The sequence below is a fragment of the Cavia porcellus genome, unplaced genomic scaffold (genome assembly GCF_034190915.1).
Source record: "Cavia porcellus strain 051 isolate PalLab524CR breed Dunkin Hartley unplaced genomic scaffold, mCavPor4.1 scaffold_33, whole genome shotgun sequence".
Classification (NCBI taxonomy): Eukaryota; Metazoa; Chordata; class Mammalia; order Rodentia; family Caviidae; genus Cavia; species Cavia porcellus.
Window position 1 is genome coordinate 8,859,342 of NW_026947516.1, and position 18,173 is coordinate 8,877,514.

An 18,173-nucleotide genomic window follows, 5' to 3' on the forward strand; every position below is an offset into this window, starting at 1 on the left:
TAGGAACTAGTCCCTGGAGACTAGCCTGTTCCTGAGGTGGGAATAGGGACTGAGACTAAGAAGGCTATAGAGTGGGAGGTGTAGATGACCACCAAGCAGCCAACTGCCCAGAAGAAAATGGCTGCTCATCGCTATGTGACAGTGAAACACATTATGGTAACTAATTACCACAAGACCCACAACTAGATGGCTGCTGCTGGTCCCATGATGAGGGACCACAAGATGGTGGACACTGTCAAATTGGCAGGAGGCTGTAAGATGGCAGTTGTCCTCCACATAAGTTGCAGCAAGATGGCTGCTGAGAACCATGTAATCTGCTAGGTGACTGAAACCCACAAGAACAAGTATGGTGAGCCAGCGCAGAAAGTGACAATGCTGGAGTAGGGTACAAAAAGAGCCATTTGGTGGACAATATGGTGCATGGTGGAGAATTGAGAAATTTGAAACTGGTGAGAGAAACTACAGAAAGGATTAGAAGCCACAGTGGGTGATTAATGCAGAGAGGATGGTGCAGGAGGCACAGAAACCTCTGGCTGAGAAAGCTGTGGGGTTTAGTCTTGGAGATACAGGGAGGAGCCATAAACACAGGTGACACAACATTTAAGTGGTCTGGTGGGGAGGAAGGGAGAGCTCTTGGTGGAGAGGAGTGAGTCAGAAGTATTTGGGCCATTATAAAAGAGTGAGAGAAGGACACATCCTCAAAGTGAAAAAGGCCTAAAAATGAAGAGTTTCTGCCAACTTGCTGCCATATGGACAAAAGTATAAATAAAATATCTGCTTTTTGCTTATTATACCCTCCATTTGACCAAGAGCACCAAGGTTATGAACAAGACATCCAAGAAGTGTTTTTTTCTTTTATGGGGGACAGGAAATGGTCCCCATGGCCAAATTATAAGTGAGCTGAAATAACTTTGCCTCGGGTCTAAGAGTTTTAGCTTCCCCCCAAGGAATGTGCAAGCTGTGCTGGATTACACCTATCAAAAGAAGTCATCACATGTTTTGAAAGTGTGACACAGAAGGTCCCAACACCAATTCTCATTGGCTTTCACTGAAGAGTGTGTGGCAAAGTCCCAGGGAACAAAAATAATAGTTTTACCTCAGGCTGTTTGGTCTAAGGAGTGTAAAAACTGCTATTTCTGTCCAGGGATGGCAACAAAGGATAGTTTTCTGATGCAAGCTTGCAAATTTTAGGAATTGAAACAGAAAATCACAGATGGCAGCTCATCTGTGATGAGTGAGGAAGGTCACTATTGCATGTGATTAGTGGTGGCAAATAAACAGTCCTGGAGGAAAAAATAGATGGTTCATAGGCAGGGGAGCTCAAACTGGGAGTGACTCTCAGGAGCTAATGCACTCTGCCATCCTAGTCTCAAGGCACCATAATGTTAGAGTATTCTGGCACAATACAGAACTAAATGTACAAAATGAACAGGATTATTGAGTTGAGGACATGGGAAGGAACACACAACCCTTGGTGTTTGGGCTGTCTCCTTTGACAAGATACACAGCCATAGAGTTATATGACCTCTGATTGAAGTGGCACATGCAGCGGATATTAGTGACATGACATGTGAGGAACTGATTGGAATTCTCTGTGCATTGAAACAGGAAGGGAAGTTGCAATTAGGGCTGCAGAAGGAGCAGGAAATGGTAAGCATTTCCATTTTGGCCTTCTGCTACTTTGGACCACCACCATAACTGTACAGTAATTTATACTAGGGCAAGAACCTTTCCAAAACCAGTCATATAGGACTATGAGTTATGTAATAATGTAGAAGACAGTATGTTAAACCATGCATACTCGACACAAAACATAACCTTTAATAGTTATAAGCTTCTTCAAATTAGTGTTTATTTTTCAAGTTATTTGCTCATTGCCCAAGCAATTGCAGTGGTGATGCTTCATACTTCAGTTAGACTTGTAACATTTGTTTTGGTAGTCAGCTTTTGATTGTTGTGATGAAATTCCTGACATCAGAATTTTAAAAGCTGGAAAGGCTTATTGGCTCACTGATTCTGAGCTTTGGGTCCACTGTCACTTGATTTGTTACTTTTGGTACTGTGATTAGATAATACATCAGAGAAAACCAGGTAGTAGACGAAAGGTGATCACCTCACCGCAGCCAGGATTAAGCAAGTTCAGGAGGGTAGTGTCATCCAAATATCTTCTTCAAAGGCACCCTTCCCCATGACCTAACTTCTTCCCTTTAGGCCCTGGATCTTCCATGTACAACTGCCTGTCATTTACACCACTGGCTTTAATTATATGAGTTTTTCAGGGATGCTTATAAAGCATGTTTAAGAATCATCCTGCTTCCTCAACTTGATATTCAGATATTAATGTCCATTTTGAGTCTCCATCATGAGACTCAAAACTATAATACTCTGATTTTATTTTATTTATTTTTTTGTTTTTTCATTTTTATTGGTACCAGGGATCAAACTCACGACCGCCTGCTTGTAAGGCAGGTGCTTATGCCGCTGAGCTAACTCCCCAGCCCCTAATACTCTGATTTTATATTTCTTATTTTATTATTTGAAATTATTCTGTAGCTACACATCTTTTCTTGTCCATTATTTGTTTATCCTGAAGCAATATGATATCATAGTATCCGTGTTTTCCTATGCTATATTAAGTATCTCCTTATTGTAATTTATAAAATGTTATTTAACTAATATTATTTATGTTTATTTCTTTCTTAATTGATAATATTTAAAATTTTCTGTCGGGGCTGGGGATTTAGCTCAGCGGCATAAGCACCTGCCTTGCAAGCAGGCGGTCGTGAGTTCGATCCCCAGTACTGATAAAATAAAATAAAATAAAATAAAATAAAATAAAATAAAATAAAAATTTTCTGTCACATACACCATTCTAGTGCTAGATTTCCTAGGTTTATTCTACTGTTTTCTAACATCAATTTTGAGTTTACTTTAGTTGATATCTTCTAATTTTATACTCTAGCTTCTATTCTTTCTCTGGATTTTTGAAATGTTTCAATATTTCATACATGTCCTTTTTTATATAATCTGTTTAGAGCAATAAATATATCGCTGATGTCCTTTGGTCGGTCTGTCACAACTCTGGGCCTGAAACACATTCTACAGATGCTTAGAATTATTCTCATGCATGTAAATGATACTGAGTATACAAAATTATCTAAAGAAGGCTATCAAGATGAGGTAAAGGATAGTCCTTACTTAAAAGAAGCTTCCAGATCAAAATCTATGTATTTTAACATGGTGTTTTAGGTAATTTTAGAGAAGGTGAGATGGATACATTAACTGAAGTGAGAAAAGTAAATTGTCTTTAGCAACTCAAGGAAGATTTAATGTTAAAATAAATTATTGTAGTTGGCCAGTCATAACAGTCTATAAACACAGTTCAGAAGATACTGGCTTGACAAGTGATGCCCAAATGTATGAGGGCAGAATCAGGACAGTCATTACTAAACTTTACAGAAAATTCTGTCCTACATCTGATCTATAGGGACAAAGAAGGCGGTAATGTTACTTCCTCTTTTTTTTTTAAAGAGGGGAAAATTAAACATAACACAAATAGATCTTATAACAATGTAAGAGATAGAGATTTCAAAGCAAGACAACTGGAAATCTTCACTGTCTATTATATTGTCTTTTGTTTTCTTCCAGATAGTTGTGTATAACTTCACATAACTTCAGAAATGATCAGAACAGAATCATGAAGGCATTTTTGGTCTTCAAGAAAAGACAATACAGAAGTCAACAATGGCTGCCAGAATGTCTCGCACTTTCTTCAAAATAGCTGTCCATACCTTCATGTCTGTTGAAATTAAACAATATAGAGCAGACTAAAATCACCCTGAACAAAGAATAATAATATTGCTGGATTTCACAGCATGACACTATGGAATCAGCACTGGGTACATCTGTGTCTCTTTTTTTTCAATGTAGCTGTTTATTTCATCATGTGTTATATGATCAATCCTTTAACTTTTTAGAAATTCTCCACATGCATGAGTCTCTATTTGTATACCTATGCTTTTGTATTAAAGAGAAAAACAAAGCAAAACAAGACAAAGCAAAACAAACTCCTAGAAAAACATAGAATGAAATAGATGTATAAACAACAATAGCAAAGAGCTCAGAACAATGACAATATAGGCTTTCAAAACAAGGTGGTAGGAGCATAGCTAAGGTTGTTATTTTACGTAATGATCTTCAAGAATTCCTCAGATCACTAAAAATAATATACATAATCATTCCAATCTTATGAATGTTAACTATTTTGTTCAAAGAACTTAGAGACTTTGTAGTGCAATCATCTTTGTTATCCTGTGTTTAGACATTTTTAAAATTTTCTCTTCCTTTGTCTTTTTCCTCTTTTTCCCTGAGATATTATTTTTCCCCTTTAAGCAGATCTTATCTTTTCACTGTAATTATTAAGTTTTTTGTATTTATGTACTTTTACCATTTCTTTAAAAAGGAGCCTATAAGTATTTACATATGTGAGATTGATTTATTTCACTTATGAGTACGGTCTCGAGTTGCATCCATTTGCTTATAAATATCTCAATGTGATCATTCTTTATAGCAGGGTATTGTATAAAAATACCAAATCTCTTTTATCCATTCCTCACTTGATGCACATTTAGGTTGTTTCCAAGATCTGGCTATTAAAAATTGTGCTGCTATAAACATGGGTGCACATATATCACTGAAGTATGATGTTTTCAGTTCTTCTGGGAAAATGTGTAGAAGTGGAATAGCTGGGTCAAATGTAACTTCCAATCCCAGCATTTTGAGGAATGTCCAGACTGACCTCCATAGTTATAGCACCAGTCTACACTCCCAACAACAGCACAGAAGACTTGCTTTTTCCTCTCAGCCTCTTCAACATTTGTTGTTGGTAGTTTTCTTTATCCGGGCCATTCTTTCTGGAGTGAGATTGAACCTCAGTGTTGTTTTAATATGTGTTTCTCTGATAATCAATGATGCTGAATATTTTTTCATGTATTTGTTTGTCACTTGTATGTCTTCAGCTGAGAACTGTGTATTCATATCAGATGCCCATTTTTGGTATAGGTCTTTGAATTTTGGGAATCTGATTTTTTAAAAAAATTCTTTAAGTGTTCTGGAGAGAAGTCCTTTGTCTAAGGTACCATTCAATAAGATATTCTTCCAAATTTGTGGGTTTTATTTTCACTTTCTTTTGACATACAAAATATCTTTATTAGGGTGCAATCCCAATTACTGATTCTGCAAAGTATTTCATGTGTAGTTTGATTCTTGTTCATGAATTCTCTAACTACCCCTATGCCTTCAAGTTTTCTACCTTATTTGTCTTCCAACAGATTTAGTGTGTCTGTTTTAATATTCAGATCTTTGAACCATTTAGACTTTAGTTTAGTACTTGGTGATAGACATGGATATAATTTTAGGTTAATGCATAAGGAGAGCCAATTTTTCCAGCACCATTTATTGAAGAGACTCTCATTCTCTGAGTGGATGTGTTTGGCACCTTTATCAAAGATAAGGTGGCTGTGTGTGTTTCTAGATGTAGTTGTATCTTATAAGCTATTCCATTGATCTTCAGTTCTGTTTTTATTCCAGTACCATGTTGTTTTTATTACAGTAGCTTTGTAGTATAACTTCAAGTCAGGTATCGTGATAGCTCCTATCTTGCCTTTGTTGCTTCGAACTGTCTATGCTATTCTAGGTCTCTTCTGGTTCCAGATGAATTTTGGAGCTGATTTCTCTACATCTCTGAGGTATGCTAATGCATTTTGATTGGAGTTGCATTAAATCTGTATAACAAGTTTGGGAGAATAACCATTTTCACAATGTTTGTTCTTCCTATCCTTGAATAAGGGGTGTCTTTCCATTTTCTGAGGTCCTCTTCAATTTCTTTTTCAGGATATTGTAATTTTTCTCCAAATAGCTATTTTGCTTCTTTCTTAGATTAATTACCAAGTATTTCATTTTTTGTGGATGCTATTGCAAAGGTTGTGTCTTTTCTTTTTCTTATTTAGTGTATAGGAATGCTACTGATTTTTGAGTGTTGACTTTGTATCCACCTACAACACTGAATTTATTTAGTACTTCTATGTGTCTTTTCATGGGGTTTTGGGGGTCTTCTATGTAGAGTATCATGTCATCCACAAGTACATACTTACTCCTTTTATTTCTATCTCCTGTCTAATAGATCTGGCTAGTATTTTCAGCACTATATTAAATAGGAGTGGTGATAATGGACATCCTTGTCTTGTTCCTGGTTTTCAGGTAAAGAATTTCAATGTTTGACCATTTAATATGATGCTGACTGTTGGTTTGTTATGGATGGCTTTTATCATATTGAAGTAAAGTTCATCTATTCCAATTTTCTGTAAGGTTTTTATCATGACGAAGTGTTGAATCTCATCAAAAGCTTTTTCTGCATCTATAGAAATGATCATGTTGTTCTTATTTTTGGCTCTATTAATATGGTTGATTACATTTATTAACTTGCACATGTTGAGCCATCCCTGCATTCCTGGGATGAATCCCATTTGATCATGGTGTTTAATCTTCTTGATGATTTGCCACATTCTATTTGCCAAAATTTTATTAAGAATTTTTGCATCTATGTTCATTAGGACAATTGGCCTGTAGTTCTCTTTTTTGCTTGGGTCTTTTGATATAAGAGTAATGTTTGTTTCATTAGAATAATGAGTTAGGGACAATTGTTTCTCTTCCAATTTTATTGAAGAGTTTGAGGAGTGTAGGCATCAAATTTTTGAATTTCTTTTAGAATTCTGCAATGAATCTATGTGGACCTGGTGTTTTCTCTGTTTTTAGGGATTTAAATACATTTTCAAGTTCTTTAATAGAAATTTGGGTATTCAGTAGTTTTATATCTTCTTGACACAGTTTTGTAATTCATATATTTCTAGGGACCTCCTCATTTCTTCCATATCATCAAGCCTATGAGAGTAGATGTTTTTGAAATAGGTATTTATGATCTTCTGTTTTTCCACAGGATCTGTAGTGATTTCACCCTTTTAATTCGTTACTGCATGAATTTGAGTTTTCTCTTTCCATTTTTTAATAAGGTTGGCTAGAGGCCTGTCAATCTTATTTATTCTTTCAAAGAACCAACTTTTTGATTTATTGATTCTTTGTATTGTTTTCTTAGTCTTTATTGCATTTATGCTCTGACATTTATAATTTCCTCCCTTCTTTTGGTTTTGGGCCTGACTTGTTGGTTTTTTTTTCTAGATGTTTGAGGTGTAGCATCATGTTGTTTATTTGTGTTCATTTAGTTTTTCTGATGTGGGAGTTCACTACAATAACTTTTCTTCTCAGGACTGCTTTCATTGCATTCCACAGGTACCAGCAAGATGTATTTGTATTTTTGTTTGCCTTTAATTAATGTTTAATTTCTTCTTTAATTTCCTCTGTGACCCACTGATTGCTCAGGAGTGTATTATTCAATTTCCAAGTGTTTTTGGGGTTTTTGCAGTTTCTTTTGTCATTGATTTCTAGTTTCATGGCACAATGATCTGACAGCAGGCATAGGATTATTTCAATTCTTTTGCATTTACTTAAGCATGTACTATGGGTTATTATATGGTCTATTTTGGAGAACATTCCATGTGCTTCTTAGAAGAATGTATATTCTGATGTTGTTGGGTGGTGCACTCTGTATATATCTTCCAAGATCATTTGTTCACAGGTGTGATTCAGTTCTATTGTTTCTTTGCTGATATTCTGTCTAGTTAATCTGTCCCTTTGTGTCAGTTGCAGGTTAATGTCGCTTGTTATAATTGTATTATTGCTTATTTGATTTTTCATTTCTGTTAATATTTGTTTTGCATAGCTGGGTGCTCCCAAATTTGGTGCACATATATTTCTGATTGTTGTCTCTTCCTCTTGAAGTTTTCACCTAACAGTATTAATGACCTTCTTTATCTCTTTAGATCATTCTTGGTTTGAAGTTCACATTTTCTGTAAACAGAATAGCTACCCTTGATTTTTGGGGGGATCCTGTTTCATGGAGTATTGTTTTCCATCCTTGACTTTCAGTCTATGGGTTTCCTTTTGGGATAGATGGGTTTCCTGTGTATAGCATATTGTTGGATGTTGTTTCTTGATCTATCCTGCCAATCTGTTTCTTTTAGTGGTGAATTGAGGTCATTTTCATTAATGGTTATAACTGATATATCTTGGTTTACTTTTGACATATTATCTTTCTGCTGTTGATTCTTTACCTTTCCACTCTATTTAATTATTTGCCTTGCTCAGTAATTTTTTCCTATGTCTGTCTAGAATGTCTTTCAGTATTCTTTGCAGGGTTGGTTTGGAGGTCATGAAGTTCTTCAGCTGTTCTATGTCATAGAAGTATCTTATTTCTCTATCTATTTTGAAGGACGGTTTTGCAGGTTTCATCAGTCTGGGTTGGAAGTCATTTTACTATAGGATCTTAAATACTTCACTGCATGCTTTCTTGACTTCATTGTTTGTGTTGAGAAGTCTGTTGTGATTCTGAAAGATGTTCCTTTATAGGTGATCTGTCTCTTCTCTCTAACAGCTTTACATATTCTTTTCTTATGTTAGAATCCTGGGATGTAGATCATCATACGATAGGTGTTATTTTATTTTGGTTATGGTTATTTGGAGATGTCTTTGCTTTGCTGATCTGTATGATAGTTTCAATTCTCATATTTTGGGGAATTTTCAGCTACTACTTCTGTAAATTGCCTCTTGGTATCATTTGTATTATCACTTTACTTTTCATTTATACCTATCAATCTTATGGTTTTTTTTTTGTTGTTTTGTTTTGTTTTGTTTTGCATCATCTTGCAATTGCTGAATTGTTATTTCCTGGTTCCTTGTTATTTTCAAAATATCTTTCCTGGTTACTAGCTGCAATGTTGTCTTTAAGGTCTGAGATTCTATCTTCACTTTCATTGAGGCGATTTTGCCAACTTTTGATGGAATTTTTGATTTCCTGTATATCTTTTTGAATCTTTTTCTTGCATTCTGTTTGTTTCTTATATTATTCCTTTAGACTTTACATCTTTTAAAATTGTCCCTGTAATTTTTTAATTATGTCTTCTTTAGATGTGTCCAGCATTTCTTTCATTACATTTATGGTTTCTTCTTTTACCTGGGAGACTATTTCTCATTTGAGTTCTTTTATAGTTTCCCAGAGTTGTTTCTTTATTTCAGTTGTTATCATTTCAGATATTTCAGTTGTGTGGCTTATATTTTCTTCTGTGTCCATGTCTCCTAGGCTTGCTTGGATTGTGCTGAAAGTTTGAGATTGCATTTTCCTCTTTCATTTTGTCATTTTTCTATATTTCTGGGTTTCAAGCAATGTTTCAAGGCTTCTCCCATGTGCTGAGAATCACCTCACCCATTTTTGGCTCCTGGGGCAGACAGGTAGCCATTTTTAGAATTTGCTGGGCATGGGCTAGTTAGGCCTGGGGGGACTCCTGTGTTTCTTCCTGTTATGTGAGACTTGGGGCTTTGTTTTACCACCTGTAGTGATGTTCCAAGGCTTCCCTGTATGCTGGAATTCAACCCACACATGCTCGGTGCCCAGGACGGAATTCAGGCCCTTCCTAGCAGACTGGGGTTTGCTAGGCATGTACTAGTTAGGCCAAGAGGACCTCCACTGTGTTTTACTGTGATTTAAGATGTGGGTGTGTTTTTAACATGGGGAAGCAACATTCCAAGGCTTCCCTGTGTCTTGGGTTTCAACCAGCAGATGCTCAGGGCCTGGGATTGAATTCAGCTCCCTGCCAACTACTTGGAGTTTGCTTAGGCTTAGGGTTAGGGTTACAGTTAGTCCTCCCCTTCTTTGCATACCATTTAGGGTACTGTTGGTATTTGGCTCTGACTCCTTTTCACCAAGATGTAACCTCCTGTTGTTTTTCATCCTGGGTTTGGCACTAAGAAGAAAACTACCCCAGAAAGGCAGCACCAGGTGATGAGGCCTATGTTACTCTGCCTTGGGTGGGCATTCTGTGTCCCTTCCTGGTCTTTTCCTGTGATGCTCACATGTAAAGGCATTTACAGTCCCAGAAACCAGTCATTGGTAGTCCTAATTTGCATAATAGGAAAAAGTGTTGACAAGGTTGCCCAGCAACTTTGCCTTTGATTTCATTTGGGTTGGTTTGCTGTGTTGTTGTGTTGATGAAGCACCTTCCACTTTACCGTGTGACCTTCCCCTTCAAGGGGAGTTTTTTGATCCTTAGGATGCTTCTGTTCTTTAAATTTGGTAGCCACCATGTCCTAGTGCAGAATAAAACATCCAGATGGATATTTCTTTTATTTTTGCAAAAAATTCCAGCTTTTTTTGGACAGAAGTATAGCTAAATTTCCAAGTTAATTATTTTTCCTTATGGTTAATATTTTTGAAGCCCCCTGATTCATGGTAGAACTAACTAGCTGTACTATCTAAAGATCTTGACTGTTACTTTAGTTCTACATTCATTAACATAAATTTGGAAATCTAAGTAGAAGCATTGGTGATTGGATTATTATGGGGTACTTCTTACAGTGCTTAAGCTGGCAATAAATGTTGATCCAATCTATAGCAAATGTGAGGCAAAAGTTTGCATTCAGTTTTATGCTTACCTTAGTAAGAACTGACATCTGTAACTTACAGGATAGCAAATATTTGTTTTTTTTTTTTATCTCCTACAAGAATAAAAATGTACATAATATATTGTTTTCATTAGGTAAGACCTGCTTTTTATATTTTGGTGGGAATGCTGTGTAACCCGTTTGTGAACAAAATGACCAGAATACAAACCATCTTTGAAGAAGTTCTTAATATGCATACCTCCTTTAAATAAATCCACTAGCAAGACAAGAGACAAGATAATTCACTGCCTTTACTTTGAAGGCTTTATAGTTATGTGCTCAGTTTCTCTGTGCAGCTAACCAACATTTACTTATTATAAATACCAGATTATCCATATTATAATTCTCAAAAACAGTTGAGTATCTCAAAATTTATTTTCCACTTGACTTGCTTTTCTTGTGATTCCACCTAGGATTAATTAATGATTCACTTCAAATCCTCATTTCCATCTTCCTAAATTTTCTTTAGCACACTCAGAATGATCTGTCTCTGAACAGTAGGATAGCTTTTCTTTTTCTTTGCATTTTTTCTCAACCTGAGCTAAGTATTCCCCCTGAGTGTTTTCCACTTTCTTTCTACACAAGATCAGAATTGTATCAGTCCTGAATTTTTTGAACTGCCTTCCACTGAGATGGGTTTCAAGAGCTTGTTCACAATTATAATCACTCTTCTCTTTTAGATTCTTTACCAAAATATTAAATGACCTTTCTATGAGATCCATCTGCACATTCTCAGCCAGAACTGGATGAACTTCATTTAAGGTAGTGTAGGTTTTCACAAACTTCCCTGACTGAAAGCATCCATAATTACTGATGTTCAGTTTGTACCCTGTTGTGATAGGCACAACCACAGCAGTTGGTTTTTGTGTTGTTGAAACAGTTTCTGTTTTATTGTTTCCCCTTTGAGGGGAGCTTTTTGTTCCTAGGTATCCTTCTACATTGTATGTGGTAGCTACCATACCCTAGAGCAGGAGGAACCACCCAGAGGTGCTACTAGTGATATGGTGCATGAGGTCTCCTCTTTTCTAAAGAGCTGCTAAGTGTGTGACCCCATTCAGCTGTGCAAACTCTGATTTTTGGTCACTTTTGGTACAAACTGATAAGCATATAACCATGTGGTCTCATAATTCTTACATTGCATCTACAGAAATACTCATCAGTAAAATTTCCATGTTATTGCTCTGAATTTAAAGTACAAGATTTACTGTGCATACTGAAACACACATAAAACATATATATGCTGAATGTTACCTGGTGGTGGCAAGTTGTATTTCTAGGGGATATGGTGTTGGATTACACAGGTGACCAACGGAAATGGAGGTAAAATGTATGCACTTGTAGCTATTGTGAACTCAGAGAAAAAATATACTAGTGATTATTCTGCATTCTATGTGAATGATTTGAAGATACACTCTGTTTATTAGCCCTGAGAATATTTTTAAAATTGTTTAATAGCTGGCCAATCCAAACTAATTCAAAAGATCATTAGTATCTGGCTCAAATTTGTATGCATTTATTTATATAAGGATAGTCAGAATTAGCATATTTCAAGAAATCATAGTTTTTCATATCTTATACAACTGTGCTCAGTGCCTGCTAGACATAAATGGGATAATCTCCAGGGCTGAGACTAGCCAAAGCCGATGTTGGCCTTTGGAGATCTCTAACGAAGTGATTCTGCCTTGTAACTGAGTGACATTAACTCGACCTGTAAACAACCCCCTTCTCTCTGCCTTCCAGGCATACCCTTGCCCACTTTTCATTCAAGAGTGGAGTGCTGCCATCTCATATCCTCTAGATAGTCTTGTACTGTGAGGACTTCCTTCATATGCAGACCTGTCAACATGCCATCTAAATACTTTTGTGTCTGCAAACTTGCTGTGGTTTTATATGATTCCTTCATCAACATGTAACCTTCTCACCTGCTCTGCTGAGGAATTAAGACATGGAGATGTCACAGTGAGAGACTGTGGTGGCAAGGAGGATAAAAATGATTACACAGGGTAAGACTTAGTGCAATCCACCAAGAGGCCCAGAGGGGCTGGTTCTCGAGTGAGAGCACCCAGACATCAGGGAGATTCTGTGAGAAGAACAAGCCACCAAAAGAGCCCTCTGACTTATATTTAGAGTGTCGGTGTAAAAGAAACAAAGCAGGAGAAAAGCAGTTTGTGTATAAAGCTGTCTTAATGACGAGGCAGTCTCCTCAGGGAATGGGGAAGTACAATGACTGGATGCAATGTACTTTACTTAATCTAAACTTTAGGGTGTTCAACCATTCAGTTCTCACATAGGCTGTGTGATTTTGACACAGGTTAATTATTTACAGTCACAGAGCCCTGTGCATGCTTCTCATAGTTGAATTATTTGCATGCTTTTGTTTCTCCTTTAAAAATTGACTCCTCGTATAGGGTTTCACTATGCAGTTCAGTCTGGTATCGAACTCTCAATAATCTTCCAAGTATTGGGATTACAGGGGTGTGCCACTATGTCCAATTTGAATATAGTTTTATAGTGATTATACATTCACAAAGGATTATTGAATCTATATACTTGCTCTCAATTGTTTCCTGTAGCTCTACACTTTCTAAAGTCTTCTCAACAAACTTTCAGTATTTGCTCTTTAAATAATCTTAGGGAGTCTTCAGTAGATGAGGGAGCTCCAGTTGAAAGGAGCATCATGGGACTTCAAAGGCTAAAAGGAGCTGGAGGGTCAGTATGTGTCTGTCCCATGAAACAGGGTTTCATGTGGGTAAGACTTTTTCAACTTTTGCCTACTCACATGGCTAAATGTATTATCTATGGATCAAGTCTTTTCTGATTGCTCTGCTTCAATACCTGAGTAATCAGGGAAAGGTTTAAAATCATTCCAATAGGGCAGTAAGGATGTCATCTTCCAATAAAATCCTTGTCCATGTCAGAAACCTCTCCACTAAGGTTAAGCTAGGGCAAACATTTTATGAATTAAAAACTTCACAAGGAGCCTGTTGGGTAAATCTGAACTGATCTGATTTGATGCAAAAATTTTATCCAAGAGTTTTAAACACAGTGATTTTCTTGAGCAAACTAATGAACTTCTCTCTTAAGTCCACTGCTGGAATACACTGTTTTTAAAAAAAACAGCACTGTTTTCATGCTAATGTGCCTCTGGCTCTGGAAGAGTATGAGAAAAGATGTTGAGATTTGATTCCCTTCCTTTCCCTCTTTAGATCAGAGATAAAAATGTGGAGGGTCTTCTTGCAACACACAGTTTGCATATACTTTACCTCTGAAGAGTCAAGGTGAAAACACCAAAGAAAGAAATCAATAATTCATTGAAACTCTGATGGGGAAATATGGGCATATTTTACAGTTGCCAGAGAATAATGGTCAGCACGGTGAGAATAACCAAAACTGAGATATGTTTGTGGAGCTGACTGCACCTTTTCTGCATGTGAAGCTGCTACAGGGTTCCAGAAGCTCAGAGAAGGAGATTTTGAGAACCAGACCAGGGTAAGGTCAGCTGTGAGTGCACTAATGTGAAAATGATGAAATTGCTTATGTGAGTCAGTTAGGGAATTCTATCCTGATGCTTTAAATAATGATGTAAACAAACTCTCTTGATAAGTAATTATATTTGAGAGCACAGAAACAGGAAAAATGAAAAGAAAGTGAATATAGGAGGTGAAAAGGTATAGAAATTTTCTATCTCCTATAAGTGTTAGTAGACATTGTTGTGTTTCTGATTTTAATAGTAACAAATACAACTCAAAGAGATGAAAATGTGTATTATCAAAAGTGTAAATGAATTATTATTTAGAATCATATATTTGGGGCTTGGGATTTAGCTTGGAGGCATAAATGCCTGCCTGGCAAGGGGAAGGTTGTGAGCTTAATCCCAGGTACCAGAAAAAAAAAAGAATCTTACCTTTCATAGAAAGGACAGAAGAAATAAAGATAGCAAAAGTGTGGGAAATATGAAGAGACTGTCAAGAAAACTGATTACCATTAAAATTATAACGAAATGCATTTGTTTTATCATTAAATGGAAGAGAATAAATTATTAACAATAAAGGTCAATATTTGCAATGGTGGAAAATGCTTGTAATAGTAACAACAAGTGAGGCAAATGCATGAGGATCTCAAGATCAAATCAAGGCAGAGCAACTTAGGGATTTTACCAGATAGTCTCAAAATACAAGTAAAAAAATTACAAGCAGCCGGAGATGCTCCTCAATGTGAAGTACTTTGTTCAATTTCCAGTAAAGCAAAAATAAATAGTAAAGCTCCAAAGTGTGTATGTTTAAAAGTTGAGAAAGAATTCCCTATAAAAAGAAAATTACAGTGAATACAAACATGTGAGCAACATAGGATAAATCAATCCAAAAGGAAAAAGATGATTAAAATTAAAAGAAAATGGGAAACACGATTTCAGACTGAAAATATAAAAACTGAGGGAACCTCATGAACACTGCAGAAAGGATGGAAGAGCACACTGGTGGTCAGCAAGAGCCAGGTAATCTTCACAGTGCATGAGAGAAGTTCACAGGAGAGAAGGGTGAGATAATCCCCACATACTTAATTCTTACTAATGACTAGGAATTTGAAGATCATGCATGATGATCTGGAAGTCACAGGGTAAGACAGCCCAAAGCCCTCCATTATCTGAGACATTACCAGCAATCTACCTAGTCTCTAAAGTAATCCCAAAATTCTATAGCAACACCTTCCAGAGATGGTGGCAGTAATATCTCCTCTTGCCACTCTGTGAATGTGTGTCTGTGTGTTTTTCTGTGAGGGGAGGAAGAAAAGAAAGATGTAAGGAAACAGCAGGATGCTGTATGAGAAGAGAGGAAGGTGGGATCCTCCTCCCATGGAAATTTGAAAGGAATAAGGGAAAGAAGGAAAAAGAAAGAGAACAGGAGGAAAGGGGTGCGAAGGGAGGCACTTGGGATGCCTCTCCAACTGATTGAGATTTGAGGGTCAAGGTTCAGGTAAATATTAGTTTCTGATAGAGCTATCAAATCAAAGAAGGGCATTTTTAATGCCCATTCAACTCAGTAAACTCACTCTCTTAGGACTCTAGGCATGAGTCACTGATCATTGATGAGCCTCCTTAAAAATGTCTGGTATCTTGACATTTGTGGGAGGGAAGGAGGAGGTTGAAGAGACCTCCACATGGACTTAGGTATGCCCAGATTACCAGGGAGGTGCTTCAGTCAAAACACATAATTAGGAAATGTAGCAGGAGTGTTTTGGAAGTCCTGGAATGTTTACAATGCTTAAGTTTTATTGGTCTTGTTCTCTATTGTTTTGTTCAACTTTATAATATCTAATGAGATACACAATTCTTTTTAAGGAAACAAGAGACATCGTTGATAACCACTGTTGATAACCTTGTACTCTGTTTTACATCATGTGCTATGTCTATCCTTGGTTTTGACTGACAGCTTTGTTTTGCCATATTTGACTGTATTCTCTCCCCCCCAAAAAAGTAATAAGAATTAATGAGTAATAAAACCCAAAATGTGTAAATTTTGTTGTAAAAAATAGAGGGGAATAAAGAGCTCTAAAGGATACAACAGCAAGTGTGTTTAGGGGTGTTAAATAGCTGACCATATTAATGTTTTTGGTTGGATCATTGAACACAACAGTTTGCAGTCTCACTGTTTGAATGTCCACTTTGTATTCTTTGATACTGTGATTTGAGCAACTATTTCTAAGATGATAATATGTAATCTATTAACGTGATTTCTTACTTTTTTTTTTTTGGAGTTTTGTATTATTTGTACCCTTACACTGCTTTGTTTTGTTTTGTGTTTTTCTCTTTTTCCTTTTAAATAAAATTAAAAAAAAGGAAATGTAGCAGGAATGGAAGGAGCAGAATGTACCAAAGAAAGGGTTGCCCTCAGCAAAACCATGCAGCAGTCACCTCCCTTCTTCCTGATGCCCTGGTATTGAAGATAGGGAGATAACTGGGGTGGAAAATGAGGGAAGGAGAGCTATATGGTGATGCCAAGAAGATTCAACCCTTCTCCATTGTGCATGTTGGACACATGATGCCCCTTTACTCTTTTCGTGTCCAGATGGTTCTTTTTGAGGTATAAGCACCTACCTCCACGGCAAGCATAGGCTGGTGACTTACTGATCACAGGGCAAGGGAATCGTCATCTTTGCAAAAGCGGTATAAAGGGAGGTGAGGCCCATCTGAGATAGGTCACTGGGAAGCAGTGAGTGCAGATTTGCTGAAAATCAGTAGCACCATCTGCAGCTACTGAAGTAAATGTCCCAGGCATTTTAGTGAGGGAAAAGTGAAGGGCTCCTTCACCTAAGTTCAAATCACTACCACTGAGTGGAGATACTGCAGAAGCATCCTTTTGAGGGAGAAAAGAAAGCAGTTTTCACCACTGAGTTTAAGATCAATGTGAGTAGATCATCCACTCCCCTCTCTTGGTCCCTCTTGACAACTTTCAAGGCTCCTACACTATTCTCGGTCTGTGACCCTTTTCATGAAGTCCCTGGTCCCATTGATCCTCCTCCTGCTTTCCCAAAACCATTGTTCTTCTGTGATCTCCCTGCACCTCCCAGTGGGTGAGAGATTAAGATTATTGCTCACAGAAAATGGTGGAAAGTAAGCAGCAGAGTAGAAAGCCTCTCTGAGAGAAACAGCACGGATGCTGGAGTATGGCATTCTGGAGAAGAAAAGCAGGAAAGACATAGGTCCTCTTGACCCAGGAAGAAACTAAAGTGAGAATTGAAGCCCTCAGAAATAATTTTTAAAAAAAGAAAAACTTGAACAGAAGAAGGTGATAGCTGGCAGTGCTATCACCAGAACTGGTCCCACTGAGCCAGAAGCACTGTTGGACCCACAGGCACAGTTAGAGATGCATAGGCACAGTGAAGCTGGTGGCTGGTAAGCTTGAAGGCCTTGGCTGGGAGATGTGATGGCAAAGGGGAGCAGTGCACAAGAGAACTGCATTGGCTGGCATGCCTGAACTTGGGCGGCTGTGGCTCAACAGGCTAACCGGCTTCCCATCAATTCGACTCTCCAGAACCACAGTCACACTGAAGTGCAGACACACTGAAGTTGGAGATCTTGAAACCTGCAGGTAGCAGAATTGGCAAGGGACCTGCTTTGGTCTGTGGTGAGTGCTGGGAAGCACACACTTCCACGGGAAAGGGGGCAACATTTTGGAACCAGGAAGGACTGGCAGAAGCAAGGTACTGTAGAAACTTCAGTCAGTTGGTCCCTTCCCAGATGGAATTGATGTGATGTGATTGGCTAGGGTCACAACCCTGGCTAAGACCCAATAAGTTCTCCCAGACCAATTCCATAGGTGTGGCACACACTAAAACATTGAAAGCCTCAGCAGGTTGACTGACCCATAAGGGAGGGGTCAGCATATGCCTCCCCAATTTGCATCATAGTAGCACACTGGAGGGGGCAAGATCACCTAACCAGCATGCTTCAGAAGAACCATACTCAACATAGAAAGACACTGAGGTCTTCTCTATACACCTGTATGGAAGAAAAAAATATGAGAAGAGGAAGCAACAAGAAAAAGCCCCCAGCCTCCAACCCTGAGAAC

General features: G+C 37.5%; 1 pseudogene; it reads right to left on the reverse strand.

The window, feature by feature from the left end:
- Positions 1-10,954: 10,954 nt before the first annotated feature.
- LOC100734401 (calcyclin-binding protein-like) lies at positions 10,955-11,567 on the reverse strand (annotated as a pseudogene).
- Between the last annotated feature and the right edge of the window lie 6,606 nt (positions 11,568-18,173).